The sequence below is a fragment of the Pleuronectes platessa genome, chromosome 8, assembly GCF_947347685.1.
Source record: "Pleuronectes platessa chromosome 8, fPlePla1.1, whole genome shotgun sequence".
NCBI classification, from domain to species: domain Eukaryota; kingdom Metazoa; phylum Chordata; class Actinopteri; order Pleuronectiformes; family Pleuronectidae; genus Pleuronectes; species Pleuronectes platessa.
Window position 1 is genome coordinate 13571459 of NC_070633.1, and position 7786 is coordinate 13579244.

Consider the following 7786-nt stretch of genomic DNA (forward strand, 5'->3'; position numbering starts at 1 on the left):
CATTGTTCGGACCACGCTCCCTCTCCATGGACCCATCTGAGCCTGGGGCAACAGCAGGAGGCCTAAAGAATCAGCCGAGGATCCCCTCTCTCCGCGGCCACAATAGGAGCAGCTGCAAGGCGTTTGGGAAAAGTGTGACAACTAAAGAGCTTTCAGGGCGCACTCAAGCCCCGTGTCACCCTGCCTCACACACCAACGGGGAGGTGGGGACGGAGGTGGCCGTGAAAGGGAAAGGAATATGTTTGGGTTGCAAATTAGCCTAAACATTGGCTGTGACCTTAGATCGAGTGTGAGAAAAAAAAAACTTCCCCTAGAAATTATGACCCTGATGATTCCCTCTGGCCTTTACTAGTAGAAGCAAAGCTTTAGGGAGAGAGACCCTGACACTTCCGGAACATTCTCACTACAATTACCTGTATTCTGACAAATGACAGATTATATGTTTCATTGATATCTGCTTCTTATCCGCCAACAATGCAAATGTTTGTCTGTGAAAGAAAACATCATGGTGACGATGCCTCCGTCATGAAAGGCTCATTCATTACCTCACTAGCTTCCTCTGAGTGTCTGTGGCTTTGGTGACATATGTGAGACCCCCATCCCCACCCCCACCAGCCCACCCGCCTTTGTCTCTTTAGATTTCCTGTTGTCTAGAGGGAGGCTGGCAGGATTGTGTGTGCGTGTGTGTGTGTGAAAGTCGTTAAGCGTCTTTTATAATCTCATGAAGCTGATCCGGAGGGGGAAAAGGCCCTCAATGGCCAAGTCTGGGACATCACATCGATTTTAAATGTGTGTGTGTGTGTGTGTGTGTGTGTGTGTGTGTGAGACACAATATCAAGGTGTGCTCAGAATGAGGCTGGATTCTGATACAAGCTCTTCGATTAAATATAAAGAGCCAAGTAAAGTCAGACAGTTTTTTTTGGCTCTTTCTTATTATAACCTCCCATTTTCATTGTGTGAGACAATATTAACCACAACGTCATTTGCCCGTTTCACCATGTTGTCACTTGGCTGTTCCATTTAGCAGCTGAGCTCTGACTCAACTTCAAAGTCCTTTTAATTAACACAATCCTAAAGAAACAATGGTTATATAACGTGTCAGACTCTGCTGCCTTGGCAGGAAGTGACACAAGCCCACCCCTCCTTTGACGTCATCTGTGTTGTTTGGGTTTCTTATCCCTTTCACACCAGTTATATGTAAACTACTCATTCATTTGAAGGATGACAGTGGCATCTTTCTGTTAAATTCTGTCACATGCAGAATAATCCACTAAGACAATGTAATTTTCCTAATTAGGCCTTCAAATTAAATACAGACTCAATTAGATATGACTTTTAATGGAATCACAAATTACTCTTGAAAGGTTTGCAAATACACGTCCACTACACTCCGAGCTGAGACGGTGGCAGAAAAGGATTAATTTCATTCATCAGGGTTTCCAGATAATTCGACAAATTATATTTAAGACCTCTGTAAAGATGTGTATTTATTCAGTAGCTATAGTGTTGATGACCACTCACACTGTCAGCACTGCCATATGGGGCAATTTGGGCTTCAGTATCTTGCCCAAGGAAACCACGGCATGAGGAAAAGGGGTGACTGGGATTGAACCGACAACCCTCTGTGGTTCTAACTCTCCAATCTGAGCCATAGCTGTGGTACCTGTGTCAAGTAAAATGTATATGATGGAATATCTCCCTGAATTGTTAATACTTCCCCATAATTAAATATTAACTGAAATAACTTATAGAACAACCCTCAATCTGATCTCTCAAACTACAGGCATATATATATATTTCTTTTAAAGAACAACAGAAGTAGCATTAAATTCATGTTTCAGAATTTTAGAATTTTAGACTTTTTAAGACTTTTTAAGACTCCTTGGTTTCTGTTATTCTGTCTTGTCTTGTAGAACAACTCTGGCAAGAAGGTTTCAGTTTGCTCAACAGATTGTTCTCCCTGATCACAAATCACATCTATTTTTGTCATCAAACCAAAACGTATGGCAGAAACATTAGATCACTAGAATGGCATTCAGTGGAGCGCATACCTCCGCCAAGGCTCCACAGTCAATCAAGCTGCACCAAATTTCTCACACTCAGAAAAATCTGGCCCATTAATGTGTCTTTTTCTCATCAAAATCCATAACATTTTTCTCTGGGAAATTGGTCAAAACGTAAACAAATTTCAAATCTGACAATGTAAGAGAAAATTAAGGGGAGAAACCAGGTCTTTCCTGGACCATGTCTCATCCATTTATTAAGTTAAAATGCTTTTAGCAGTTTGTATCGAATTCACAATGAACATCTGGTCAGTCAGTCGTCCGTGGAAGGGAGTCGTTTATTATTGTTTAAGAAGTCCTTTCACTTCCCTCTGACGAAAATAATACAGACCCTCAAATCCCCATTGTCAATGCGAAACAGTTCAAAGAGGAACACACACAAACACACACACACACACACACACACGAACACACACAGTTTAACCTGACCTCTTGCGTGAAATGGGAATGTGACTGCTGAAGTAATTACACCTCTCACACTTCATCGTACCTTGAAACTGGATTAAGTCTCACACACACACACACACACACACACACACACATATGGTCTCTCACACTCACAGTGTACTGGGTGAGAAGATTTAGTCCACACGTTGATGTCATGGCAGAATTCTCACCTGCACTAAATCTGTAAGAGGATTATGACTGTGACGGGGAGGCTTTTGTAGCATCAGGTGGCAGAGCCATCGTAGTGGCTTACATAAACGCAGAATTTTACCCAGACACACACACACACACACGTTTGTACCGATAAGTGAGGACACTCATCGGCATAATGCATTCCCTAGCCCCTTGCCCTAAACCTAACCATCAAAACTAAATGCCTTAACCTAACCTTACTCTAACCCTAAAACCAAGTGGTAACGTCCAAACTCTCCATTAAAGGGAGGTCACAAAGTGAGGACGAGCCAAAAGGTCCTCACTTCCCCAAATGTTCTCACAGTCTGTAGACTCAAATCGGTCCGCACAAAGATAGCTGTACAATAGCACACACACCCAGACACACACACACACACACACACACACACACACCCCATCCCAAACCTTAGGCCGGCCAACTAAATGCCTAGTCCTAAACTAAACCTCAACAGTCCATTGAAAGAGGGTCAGAAAGTGAGGACAGACCAAAATGTCAAACGTTCCCAAATTGACTTCAAACAATAATTTTGTGGCTCAAAATGGTCCTCGCAAAGATAGCTTATAATCATTTTTCATTTTCATATTTGTTTTACATGGATCTTTGCTGTTGAAGAGGCCAGCCAAGATGTCAAAGCCAAAAACGACTTTACGGACATTTAATGGATAGAAAACCAGCTAGTTGCACATTTCATGTACAAACAGAAATAAAGGAAAAGACAGACGGTGATTTGCGTGATAAGCTCTGAGGTTTTTTTCTACCTCTGCTGATAAAGAATCTGCTCCTCTACCAAAAGCTCTGTATTCATGACATTCCAATACAAAGCTCCGTAGCAGAAACCCTGCAGGAGAAGCCAGACGAGCTGCCGTTTCGTGACAGGACCCGAGATGAGGTTAGATCTTTGGCATGATAGCCAAAGACGTGTATGACTAAAGGAATGTCCGGACATTACGTATTGGCCCCAGTGAAGCTGCATATCCTTGCCAGCAGGGCTCCTCTTCCTTTAACAGCCCTGTCTGGAATGTCAGATGATGGTGGAAGATAAATGGCGTCGGATCTAAAGGTGTGTGCGGATCACTGACCACAAATACCAGCCAGAGACTCTCCACAGATGCTATAGGGTATATATGATGCGTACATGGTACTCAATAATTACAACTAACAACTTTTAGTTACTCATAATCGTAAAATGCTCCAGATATTTGCATAAAAGCCAATAAATAGGACACGTATGACTCCCCGGTGAGCCTGGTTCACTCCGCTGACTCTGAACACAGCCTGTATTTTTCCACTCACCGGAGGTGCAGGGTTGTGTTCACAAGCAGAAATCAGATCCTGTGTGGAGTATTCGAGGAATGTCTGGCATCCTGTCTTCTACACTGACTGCACTGTGGCAAGATGAGGTCACAACCGAAGAACATATATGTTAGCAGATTGAAATCCCAAAGCTGCAGCAGATGTGTTGGACTGCGCAAATTTACAACGTCTTTAAAATGTTTATATAACAGTGTCTGGGTTTTATCAGGGAACTGGGACCTGAAAAGACCGTGGTCAGTATAAAGCAAAAACTACACTGAACAAAAATAAAACACTTTTGTTTATTTTTGAGAGATGAAAGGGAGTTTGTGAGTTTTTTGAAGGACACAAAAAAAAGCAACTAAAAACCAGCAACTAAAGACCGGCTGCTGGTCCACAGAACCCTGAAACGGCATCACAGCTTCTGCACAAAGAGCCGTTCACCTGTTAATCCAAAGCTCAGTGAAGCTCGACTCGGTACAAATGAACCCGAATTTGGAGAATCAGTAATCGTTGCCGTCATGGAAAACCGTCACTTATGTTAATGAGTCCTAGCCGCCCCCGCACAGCACTGGTTGTCTTTGTATTCAAAGTGAGAATTAAAATAAATCGATCACTTGTCCAAATCGTGCCAACTTTGAGACTGTACTTCCCCAGGTTCAGAACAATAAACAAGGTAAATCTGAATCAGATAAGATCTTCAGATATACAAGACGCAGACAGATTTCTGTGTTTCTGTAAGATTATTAGATACATCTGGGGGGTTTTGAGTCTGTGGTGTAGTTTATCAATATGCTGATGACAGAGCACCACCATGACGCCCGATGCACCATCACTAATCAGCGGGCGTCGGGCTGGACAAAATATAAAAGCCACTACCAGATGTCTTAGGCAATGTTAGCAAAAAACAGCAGTATCTGCAGAACTTGACTAAATGAAATTGAGTGGGAGGCCATTCCACAGTTCACTATTGACACTATGGTGAACTCAATGCAACGCTAATGCTTGCTGTCTCACATACTGAGTTGTGAAAGTCTGGGTTGTGACCACTGACCTCCCCCTCCCATGATGTGCAATTGTCTGCACGTTCCATATAAAAACTTCCTTGTCTTGTCAGTGGTTGTGTTGGCTCAGTGTTCAAAGCCCGGTGAAGCCTCTGATTTGCTGTATGGTTTCTCTTACTTTCTGGTGGAGATTGTTGACAATGACAAACAGTTTGAAGAATCACGAAGAAGCTCAAGTGAGGCAGTAATATTAGAAGCATATATCACACTTGAATCATTTGAAGGCTCTGGGCAAAAACAAACATGGGACATCCGGCCTCTAAACCATGACCCTGCTCAGTTGGTGTGGATACAAAGGCTGACTAACAAGCTGCATCAGAGCCCACATGACTGACAAATAACAACTGCTCATATGGTCTCACTGGATTTACTCATAACAATACAGCAGTTCTTCATGAAACGAGCTTGACTAACACTGTAAAGGGAACTGACGCAGCTTAATAATTCAATGTTTTCGTTGTGTAGTAAGAAAAAAGATTTGTTGACATACCAAAGGTGAAGATGATCCTGGTCTTCCTCATGCGATGGTGACAAACAAGCTCCAGAGCCAGAACCAAACAGCAGCTGTCCCATGTACAGACATTGTGTGTAATGTCAGTACTGCATATTTCTTACAAGGTCCACAGAAAACACATGTACATTGATGACTGATGTTTAGTTTTTAAGCTTCAGATTTGACTTGTTAGCTGCACGTTTTGTAATCAGACTTCACTTTAGCTTCAGGCGTGTGACTCCTGGTGTTCTGGAGTGAAAATGTAAAACAGTTTTCGGATCAGTTTTTGACACTTACTCAGATTAAAGTGTTCAATCAAACAATGTATGGATTGTTCTGTGGTAATTTCCACAACTGGTTCCTGTAGTGACTTGTGCAACATTAACAAAAGAAAGTCATGTTTAAAATAAGTAGAATTTGTAACTGAACATTGTATGTAAGATGGAAATGTGGAGACCTCTCTGTGTCTGGACAATCTCACTAAACAAATCTGTAAAAAAAAAGAAAAAAAAGAATAGGATTTATGAAATGTAAGTGTACATCTACTGGGTGAGTGTAGACTTGAGTCCCAGGGACTATCCTGTGTCATCAGGCTCAAGTGAACGGATGAGCTCCTCACACCGAGCAATGTCTCCCTCTATGTTCATTGGATGTTAGCGCCATCTTATGGATGATATTGTGTATCTCCACTGAAATGAATATATTCAGTAATAGGAACAGAAAGTAAAGTCTGCACAAAAACAGTTCCCCTTTGACATTTAGAGTTGAACAGGATGTTTCAGTGCGGTTTTATGACACAATCAACTTCCCTTATTGACTTCACTCACCATGTGATCAGAGGCCTCGGAGGCCCGACTCTTTGTTTGAGGGGGAAGAGGCTGAGCAATGATCAGTGCAGATGTAGATAAATCAACGGCTGTCAAACACAGGATGTTGAAACTTTGGGTTCAATAAATGACCCTGAATCCGACAGAGGGAAACTGCTGAGCAGGAGAAACAGGCTGCTGTGGGTCAAACTCAACTGATTCTTATTCAAAGTGTTGACTTTTGAGCAGCACTGTCAATGAGTAACACTGCTTCAACCAGCACCTCAGAGGGAAATGTGACCACTTCAGCAACCTATATTCACTGACATGAGAAAAGACGTCAATGATCAACTTCTTTTTTTAACCCCTGATGTATTTAGTTTAAAAATAAAAAAAGACTTCACAGGCTTGTTAAAGTTTGATTCAGCCTCAGATGCTGGTAACATGAGACCTTTCCACTATATTTAGATGGACAGTTGTGCTGACCATTGTTCACATTTCAGACGTCAGAGCAGAAAAAGCACTGGTGTTATTAATAACAGTGATAATGGCTGCATAGCATTCCACGCAGACATATTGCAGGTCTGTGGCTTCACACTCATGGCTCATGGGAACCTGGAACACAGCCATCATGGCTTTAAGTATTTACGTACAAGCTTCTCCTGCTATGACAAGATAAAAGGAAAACACAGGATTTCATTTTGACAAACATTATTTTTAATAATACCATTCTGCTGTCTGATTCCCTACCTCCACTAAAGAGGTTATGTTTTTGTCTGTTTTTTTGTTTGTTTTTTAGCAGGGTAAGGCAAAAAAGAAAGAATCGATTTCACATTTTGTTGAGGGGTGGGACATTACCCAAGGAAGAAGCCATTACATGTTGGGATGGATCTGGATCAGGGGGCGGATCCAGGAACTTTTACTTTCTCTATCATAAAAAAAAATTAATATTTACCATTTTTGTTTTAAACTAGCATGACTCTCAGCAGAGAGCATACTTCTACCAAAGTCCAACGATCCACCTAAAACCACATTAAAATTCACTAGAACGAATAATTTGATAGGTTCTTCCTTGAGTCATACCACCCTTTCACAAATTGCAGGTAAATGCATTGAGTAGTTTTGTGAATCCTGAGAACAAACTAACAGACAAACAAACTGATGCAGATAAAAACATAACCTCCTCGGTGAGGGCAATAACAGATCTTTCAAGTGTCTTTGACAGTGTGATGGTGTGGCAACACTTTGATGGGCTTATCAACGGGATTATGCAAAAACTACCAAATGAATTTCCATGAAACTTTGTGGTCAAAGAAATAACTCAGTCAGTTTTGGGGCAGATCTGGACGTGTTGACCTTTTTCTTTAACAGTGTGAGATCATGCTTTTTTGAACATTTGGATCTTGATGGAAATCATCAGGCCTATT